This window comes from Rhinolophus sinicus, chromosome 2, assembly GCF_057876585.1.
Source record: "Rhinolophus sinicus isolate RSI-liver-muscle chromosome 2, RSI-T2T, whole genome shotgun sequence".
Classification (NCBI taxonomy): domain Eukaryota; kingdom Metazoa; phylum Chordata; class Mammalia; order Chiroptera; family Rhinolophidae; genus Rhinolophus; species Rhinolophus sinicus.
Window position 1 is genome coordinate 161,515,836 of NC_142502.1, and position 9,436 is coordinate 161,525,271.

The window sequence follows — 9,436 nt, forward strand, 5'->3', positions numbered from 1 at the left end:
TGGGGGGGGGTCATGCCAGCTTTGGCCACAGGGTTCCCAGCCCCTTTCTAGATGGTCAGAGCAAGAACTGTTTAAGATCACCCCTCATATTTCTTCCATAGACTGGGCAAGTTTTTGAAAGTAGCTTCTATCAATGTTTGAAGGAACATGGTCATTACAAGGTCAAGAGAAGCCATAGTCACATGACCAGCCCAGTCTACAAGGCTGTTGGAATCATATGACCTCCCCCCTTCAACTCAGCGCGTGAAACTCTGACAGTCATATGACCCTGCTCAGCCTCGGTCGATATGGCTAACTGAGGTCACACGGTCTCCTCCAAGCCAGCCCAGAGCCCTGGATGGTCAGGTGACCTGGTCACTGCCAGTCTAAAAACTATGGTACTGACGTAGAAAAAGATACTCCTTTTTCAATGTACTTCATTTCCATTGGTCAGGAAAGTACCGCAACACACTGACAGTGTCAGAATAAGCACTGTATGTCCATGTGCAGGACACTTTCCGCAAGAAATATATGAAATGCCCGCCTTTGGAGTCAACAAAATTATTATAAAAAGATGGAAAAGATTCCCAATAATAAAAGTGTCTGTGGTATGAATAGTGCTCCCTTAGGTGTGGTGCCCTCATGCTATCTTGGGGTGGCCCTGCATGTGGGCCTCCATCACCCCTATCATGGGCTGAATTGTGCCTCCCTCCAGATTCAGACATTGAAGCCGTAACCCCCCAGTACCTCAGAATGTGGCTGTATTTGGAGACAGGGTCTTTAAAGAGGTGATTAAGGTAAAACGAGGCAATGAGGGTGGGCCCTAATCCAATCTGAGTGGTACCCTCATAAGAAGAGGATACTTGGACACGTGGACACAGAGGGAGAACCATGTGAAGAGACAGCCCGAGGGTGGCCATGTGCAAGCCAATGAGAGAGGCCTCCGAGGAAAGCAACTGCTGGCCCCTTGATCCTGGGCTTCCAGTCTCCAGAACCATAAGAAAATACGTTTCTGTTGTTTAAGCCACCCTTTGTTGTGGCAGCCTGAGCTGACCAGTACAGCCCTTCCTTGGTTACTATAAGTGTCCCCTTCCTCCCATCCCCAAGACAATCTCCCTCAACATAAACTCCTCAGAATAGGGGACAATCGGACAGCCTTGAAAATGCAGACTAACCAACACTTGCCATGCACGTAGAAGTACCACACCTTCCCCTTCCCCAGGGTGGGTTCCCACCACAGGCGACCGTCCCCTGACAATCCTGAAAACAAGGAGGACAGCTTCCTGCCACCCACCCAACCCCACGAAGGCCCCTCTAAGGATCTGTCCTATGCCTTTGAGCTGTGACAATGCAAAGCAACTGATCAGGAGACAACTCAGACCAGTATCCACTCAGGCTGTCCTCTTCCTCCACCAGGGGCCAAGCCCACAAAGCCCCCTGTTCTGTTCACGTGGCACCTAAGTCGAATGACAGGAGAAGGAGAGGCCTGGGGAGGCTGGGACCGAGGGAAGTCATGCTCACATCCCCGCCAGTCAAGGAGGGAAGGCGTCCTCATGCACAGAGAGGTTTGCAGTCTCTGTAAAGGGAGGGTATCGGAGGCTCCGTGGCAGCCACCAGGGCCGAGGTTTCTCTTAGCCCCAGCAGACACAGGGGCCGGGGCCTATGATTCTTTTAGAAGCCCCCCACATTGTTTTCATTTCTTTTAAAATCAGAAAAAAGCAAATATCATAATAATGAATATACAATGAATCCTGCCTGGATTATATGCATCTATATACCAGCATAGTCCTAAAGCCTAATTTGTAACAAGTTTTAATGGAGGAAGAGTCCCACAAAAGCAAAAACACATGCCATGGCAGTTCCGGGTGCTGGACGAGCATGAGGGCTTGCTGGCTCTCTCCTCTTAGTTTCTTGTCGCTCACATTTAGTGCCATAAAACAACACATGTATTATTTTACAGGTCTGGAGATCTGAAGTCCAAATGCTTTTCACTTGGCTAAAATCAAGGTGTCAGCCGGCCTACGTTCCTTCTGGAGGCCCTCGGGGAGACTGTTTCGTTACCTCTTCGAGCTTCTGGAGTTCCGGGATTCCGCGTCCCCTCCCTCCGACTTCAAAACCAGCTACGGCGGGTTGAGTCCTCGCATGGAATCATTCTGACTCTGCGTCTCCGGCCCTTCGTCCACTCGTGAAGACCTTGTGCTCATATTGGGCCCACCCGACTAATCCAGGATAGTCCAGATCCTTTTGTCAATCACACCTGTGATCTAAAGTAACATACGCACGGGTTCCAAGGAGTGGGACATAGACATCGGGAGCCATTATTCTGCTTCCCACAATCTTTATAGCAAAGCAATCATAAAATCTAATTTTTATTTTATTTTATCATTTTTTTATGGAGGGAGGTTCCACAACGACAGTATTAGGTTGGTGCACAAGTAATTGCGGTTTAAAAGGTTACAAATAATGGCAAAGTCCATGATTACTTGTGCACCAACCTAATACGTAGGCCCATGGAAGTTATCAGAGGGCCCAGGGAGCTCTGGCTCCTCCAGGTCTCCAGTGCTGGGGTCTGAACTGGAACGGCCTGTCTCCTTCCCAAGGGTCTCACATGGGAGGCCCTTAGGACAGGCTGCCCCAAGCACGCCCCAGAACCGCTTCCCCTCCCCAAAGCTGGCACAACAACAACCTGATATCCATGTGGCAAAGCTCACCCTGGAGGTCGCTGAGCCAAGCAAGAGGGGTCAGGGCAGAGAGGAGGGGGGGCCTCGTGCCTGGGTCAATGCAGGGCCTTGGCCAGAGGCTGCAGCTGTGCCCAGTATCTCCCCTTAGTGCCGGGAAGAGCGTGGCAGCGCTTCCTTGTGGGACCACGATGTGTTTCCATGTGGAGCATGACACTCCTTCCATCCAGGCCAGGTTCAGATCAGCCCGCCTGTCTGCACCCAACTGCTTGCAATCGCTGCTTGTGCTGGGATTTCCCTTTTAACGTTGGTTTATGGAAAACACAAGGTGGCCTGAAAGCCACTCAAATTCCTCCTCCATGAAGCAATGGTTTTGAGAGGGAAGGAAGGGCCCTGGCACCCTAAAAGGGGGTGAGGGAGATGGAGGGGGGAGCATCCACAGAACTGGAGCTCTCTGCACAAGGGAGTATCCCCCAGGGAGCACAGCCTCCCCCTCCGGGGGCCTCCAGGAGGCCTCCTTGGAGAAATGAAACAGGCATGCAGTGGAAGTCTATGCAGCGTTAAAAATAAATGAGCCAGGTTTATATACACTAGAATCCCATAAACATATTGATAGGAAAAAAACTTACCGCACAAGAATACATATTAAGATGACACTTTATACAAAGCATGCAAAACCACTCTGTAAATACCTCAAGAAAACTTGAATCGTGAGATTGAAAAATTACAAATACTGGATGGTGCTTTCTTCTTGGGGCATGGGGGGTTGTAGTGGCGCCCAAGTGTGGCATATCAGGAAGCTGCTCCCGAGGGCTTCAATTAAATGTGTGATTTAATGTCTGAAACTGGTCTATGGCCCTCTGGTTCTTCATTCTATCACTATTTGTTTTGGTATATCTGAATCAATTTATAGTAACAGTATTTTTAGGAAAATGAGACCTGAAGGAGGACAAAAGAAAATGTTCCAGCTTCACATCCAGTATGAAGTCCCCAAGGAACTTTCCAAATGACTCAGAGACCCTTGGAGCAACACTCATGGGGAGAGAAAACACACACGCAGCCAAGCCTGGGTCCCTCACTTCACTCTTCTATCTCCCAGGGAAGAGGCTAGGAAGGGCCGGTAAGATCTCCCCCACCCTCCCAGAGGGAGCTCAGGCACACAGTGGGGTGCTAGCAAGCAACTATGAAACCCCCACTGTACTCAAGGCTAGGATGAGGAAATGTACCCCAGGATTCCTGCCTGAGGTCCCAGAGCTTCATGGTCACCCTATAACATGATTCTCTCAGATGACCCAACCCTCACATACCCTAGACTCTCCCCTCCCTCCATAGCTGTGCTAGCCCAGAACCCAGGCCTGGGCCACAGCTGCAGTCACAGCCCTGGGGTAGAGCCCTGGGTAGAGCCATCACCTGCTTCCTCTCCAACTCCTCCAAGAACTGGGGGTCAAGGCGGGGGATGGCTCCTTTGCTACCTCCTGCAGCCCTCTGGCAACTAGGGGTGGCCTAGCTAAAGTCTCACTGTCCAACACGCCCGTCTAACCTGCCCTGCCCCAGAGCCCAGCTGCTCCCCAAGACATTGCCAAAGGTTTGCATTTTTAAAACTTCAAGCATTTAGAGACATAGAAGGACTTGGGAAGGTGGTCTCCGTGGAGCAGTCTGGGAGACAGTAGGGCAGGGACAGGGGTGGGATGGGACTCCAACAGTCTGGCCAATGGCACCCAGCAGCCAGGCTATGGGAGATACTGGGGATGGGAGACAGGCTCCAGCCTTAGGGCCTGAGTAGCCCTCGGCCTACAGTGCCTTCGTACCCACCTGCCACCAGGAGCCTGGATGAAGGCATAGCAAGTGTCTTCCTAGTCCCAGGGGCTTCCTCCCTGCTCTGGGCACATGGCTAGTTCCCTGCTGCCAGGGATTTTGTCTTGCTCATTCATTCCTCAAACACATAGCAGCACCTACTATGTGCCTCGTGCCTTACTGGACACTAGGGAGTCAGTGATAAAGCAACAGTCACAACCTTGCTCTGAAAGACATGTCAGATGGCGTGACGGCAGCAGCCAGAAGCAGAGTCGTTGTCACAGAACTTGGAGGCTGCATGGAGACTAGAGATCACCTAGTGGAAACCTCCTATGAACAAGGGACTGACACCCAGGAAGTGACATCATTGCCTTAAGGTCAGACAGATCTTGGACCAGAGCTCTTTCCATGCCATTAGATGATCCCACAAGCCCCAGTGACCCTGGGACCAATATGAGTGGACCTGAGCTTGGTGGTCATTGCCAGGCAGTCCTTAGGGAGCCAGGCGGAGTCCAGAACACCCCCTTCACCTGGAGGCTGTGGCCTGGGGCTGGAGAGAAACTGGGGCCATTCTCACAATGCCACATCTCAGCTGCCCTTCCCCTCCTTCCAACCTAGGAAAACAGCGAAACCCAGAGATTTCAGGACCTTCCCCTCACACGTGTTCCCTCTGTCTGGGGAGCCACCACCACATCCCTCCATAGCACAAAGCAGAAACCGAGAAGCCATCACTGACATTCCATCTGTCACCTGCCTGGATAAGTCCCCCTGACCCAGGATGGTCACTACCTGCTCTTCCTTCCCCAGAGGCCCAGCCCAGAGGGGCCGTCAGCAGGACAATGCTCAGTGAAAAAACAGTCTGTGTCCCTCCTTGGAGAACAAGGAAACCTATGCTCACACTGGCCATTTCAGGCTAAACACGCGGCTCTCAGAAAATCAGCTGTGTTCAACGTTTCACACAAGGCAGGAGCTATCACAGCACCTGATACAGAGACTCCAAAATTAGTTCAGGGCCAAGGGCCTGGACGTTGTAATGCACGTCTCTCAACATCCAGAAGACAGCTCTACCACATTTCACAACAGCAGGGGGGCAAACCCGCCACAACCATCCAGCAGACTGTTTTGCTTGGCCCACGCCTTGTTTTAAATTGGAATTTGTTGCCAACATGTAACATTAGGAGAGTTCACATAAAAATCCAGATTTAAAAATAGAACAGCTGGCTTCACTGGGCTGGCATCCCCCTATTGTGACACCATCCTGCTGAGAAGGCGGTCACCTCATGGATGGAGCAGGGGCTTTCCAGTAACCTCGATGCCCACCACGCCCCACTGCTCCCCCACCTGGAGGCCCAGTGCCATTTACCATCTCTCCTGGGTCCTGTCTCTCCTCTCCTTCCATTACCTCCTGGGTCCCTATAAGCAGTGGAGTTTGCGAATCCTCATTTTAGGACCTGAGGACAATGGTGCTAGTGGGAAATATGGCTCCATGACGTGTGTGTTCAGGGGGACAGTCCATTCCCTGGTCTTCAGCAGCCACGGTGGGAGATAAGGGCTGAAAAGGAAGAGAGAGCTTGGCTATGGCAGCAACCCTACAGCCACACAGGTTTGTTATATAACCTAGAGTCAAGCAGGGAGGACAAGCTGTGTGAGCCTAATAGTCAGGCCCCTGTGCAATTTAGAGACAGGAAATGATTGATTCTTGAACCTGTGAGGGTGTCGTGCGGGGTGGCCTGCGAGGTCTCTGCTCCCGCTCCCCACAGAAGAACGCAGGATATGGTGAGGCCAAAAAGGAACACCCACGGAGCCATAGGTAGGGGAGTCACACCACTATAGTCTTGCTGGCAGCTGGGTTGGAGACACAGGAAGCTGGAGGCACACCATCCGCAAACTGCTGTCCATTTCTCTGCAATCTGCAACCCACACTCCGCCGTGCTAACTACAATCCGTGCTTGCTAGCTCAGCCACCATCTTCTTGCTAGCCCCCATTTTCTGCTAGCGAAGCCATGGCAGTTATATTAGTGGCCAATGGCTCACTGGTTACAGCTGACGGCCAACTAGCCACAGCTGATGGCCATCCAATCACAGTTGATGGCCATTTACTACCTGAGCCAGCACCTTTCTATGTGAGGCCAAGAGCCTGGAAACTGCTTTCTGGGGCTCTGTCCCCACAGAGGGTGGTGGGTCAGTGGTTTTCTTTTTAGATTCTAAAGTAAGCCTCTTTCAATGATAAGTGTCTAACTATTACATTGTTTTGTGCACTTGAAACTAATAAAAAATAAATAAAGTAAGTAAGTAAGCCTCTTTCTATAGTACAAGAATATCCCCTTGGTACTTCTGCCTCCACTCCTAGACCCAAAACTTTCCCCGTCTCTCTGTGCTCAGTGCCACAGGAGAGGAGAGGAAGGGCTGGGAGTTATAACCCAAGCCGGAGGCCTGAGCCTGCTCCAAAGAGTTTGAAGTGGCTGGGAGACTCACTCACCACCAAGGGAAAGCCATCAGCCTAGGAACAAGTTCAACTGCATGAAATTTAAAATCCCAGGGTGACAGAAGGGTGGGAAGAAAGCAGAAGCAGGAGGAAGGGAGGGGCTCTAAGCGTGGGGGCCAGGGAAACATGTACTCCCAGGGCACTGAAGAAAGAAGGGGCAGGGAAGCCTATTCTGAATACAGAGCACTCGGAGAAGGTATTAGATCGAAAGGGCAAATCCTGACTTTGCAAACGTCTCTTCCTCTCTGCCCACTTTGAATTCCCTTGCTGGAAATCAGAGCACAGAATCAGTTGACATCCTTCTGCTCCTCACCTTACTCCCACATGCAGGTCTCTAAGTCAAATTCAGTCAAGTCACAGAAAGACAGAGGAGCGACCATGAATGTTACCTGGCCGAGAAACCATAAGCCAGACAGTCAGATTTTCCTGACTGCCCCACTGCAAGGCCAGGCTGTGGACGCCTAACAAAATCACCTTCAGAACTGCCCAGGTCCGTAAAAAACAAGCCATCATGAAAAAGCACAATTGTCTATTCTATGTTTATACAAATATTGACTGACTTATCACTCGGTAGGCACCAAAGGTTTAATGAAATGTTATTGGAAGAAAACCCAAGATGGAACAACTTTAAACTGTTAACTTACTAATTTCCTGCAAATTGGGACAAGGCAGCCAAGATTTGCTCTGAGCTGTGAGAAGACATCTTGTTTTAGCTAATGAGTGCCCAGGTCCCTCGGGGACGTGGCTTAGAAACCACTGTTCTAATATGCTGTTACTATTGCTGGACGATTTAGCTATGACAAGAAAGACATCTGCCATCAGGGCCATCCCCTCCATGCCAGTTGACCGCGGGCACCCAGGGTCTGCATGAACCCTTCCGGACTCTCCTACCCAGCCCAAACCGGTTCCCTGACTGGCCAGGGTCGCAGTGACCATCTGTGGGATGACTGAGGAGCACAGAGAGCACCAGACCCTTCCTCTGCCCAAGTTAGCGTCTCTTTTTCCTTTTGGCCACAGACCCCAAGCACTCAGCCTGACTCCTGACCCGCCCCTATTTACTGACATACCCCTCCCGCCTTCCCCCCTCTTCCTGATTCCCTACCCCTCACTTCTGGATTCCTTTTCCCAGAAATCTGGTTGTGCAGCAGGAAATCACTTCTCAGGCTCCCTCCTTTCTTACAGCATCCCCAAAACAAGCCCAAAGAGCATCCTTCTCACTCCAAAGATTGACTGCCAATTCTGAAGCAAAACAGTGGGAATGATGAAATTACCAACCACAGGAAAGAATGATGTGTGGGCACCCTTTCTCTGCAGTTTTATAGTGACAGTCCTTGCTGGCCAGTGCTAATGCTCCTTTAGCCTTGAAGCTAAATCATCCTCCCTTTTAACCTTCGCCCTCCTCCCCTCCTTCCTAAAACCTTGTCCTCCAGGCCCTTTAACTGCCAACAACGTACTTTCCCAACTTAGATTTATCTCCACCAGAGGGAATGCAAAGTTAGATCCAGCCCCACCCCCAATACCTTTTTAAATAGTAACCCAAACACACCCAGGCAGAACTCATCGAATCAGAGGCAAACACTCAAACCCACCCAGTCCCAGACAGACAGGCATAAATATACACATCCATGTACTCAAAGACAAAGCGAGGGTTCACAACAGACACCCTGCACACTCTCTCACATTCAGGACAGACCCATGGACATGGTCAGGCACACACGCCAGAAGCCCGCCCTGTGCTGAGAGCCATTTAGAGTTTCTTTTGAGGAAAAACACTCTGCTCCAAAGAGGGCTCCTGACAGGACCGTTTTTTTTTTTTTTTCAGAGCGGCTGGATAAATTGCTTTTGTGCAAAAATAAACACAAGTGAACTGCATTAGCTGAGCGAGTGACACATTAGTTACAGATGCGGGGCCTGTCAGAACATTGAAGGAACAGCTTTTATTGGGGAAGGGCTGGGAGACTCATAAATAACCCGTTGGCAATCTCACATAAACATTTGTGCGTTCACATAAACACCGCCTACCACAAATGCTGGTCTGGCTGCCAGCACGGCCTGGAAGACCCCTCTCCCCATCCTCTGAGAATACTGAGGGTGGGGGAGGGTCACAGACGCCTTTTCTCCCATGGTCCCAATTCCTTGGACTCATGCTCTGAGCTGTGGGATGGTGGGAGAGATCCAAGCTCCATCCTAAATGCCTGCCACAGAAGGAGGGTTGAGACCCAGCCCCAACAGGACAACTGGTCGACTTTCCTCTCTCTACATAGAATAGAATAGAATAGGAGAGAATAAGGTATGTACCATATTTCCCTGAAAATAAGACCGGGTCTTATATTAATTTTTTCTCCAAAAGATCCATTAGGGTTTATTTTCATGTACAACCATCTACATTTATTCATGTACAACAATCTACATTTATTCATTTATTCATGTACAAAAATCGACATTTATTCAAATACAGTCATGTTATCTTCTTCTGGAACATCGTCATAACTCTCCAAAC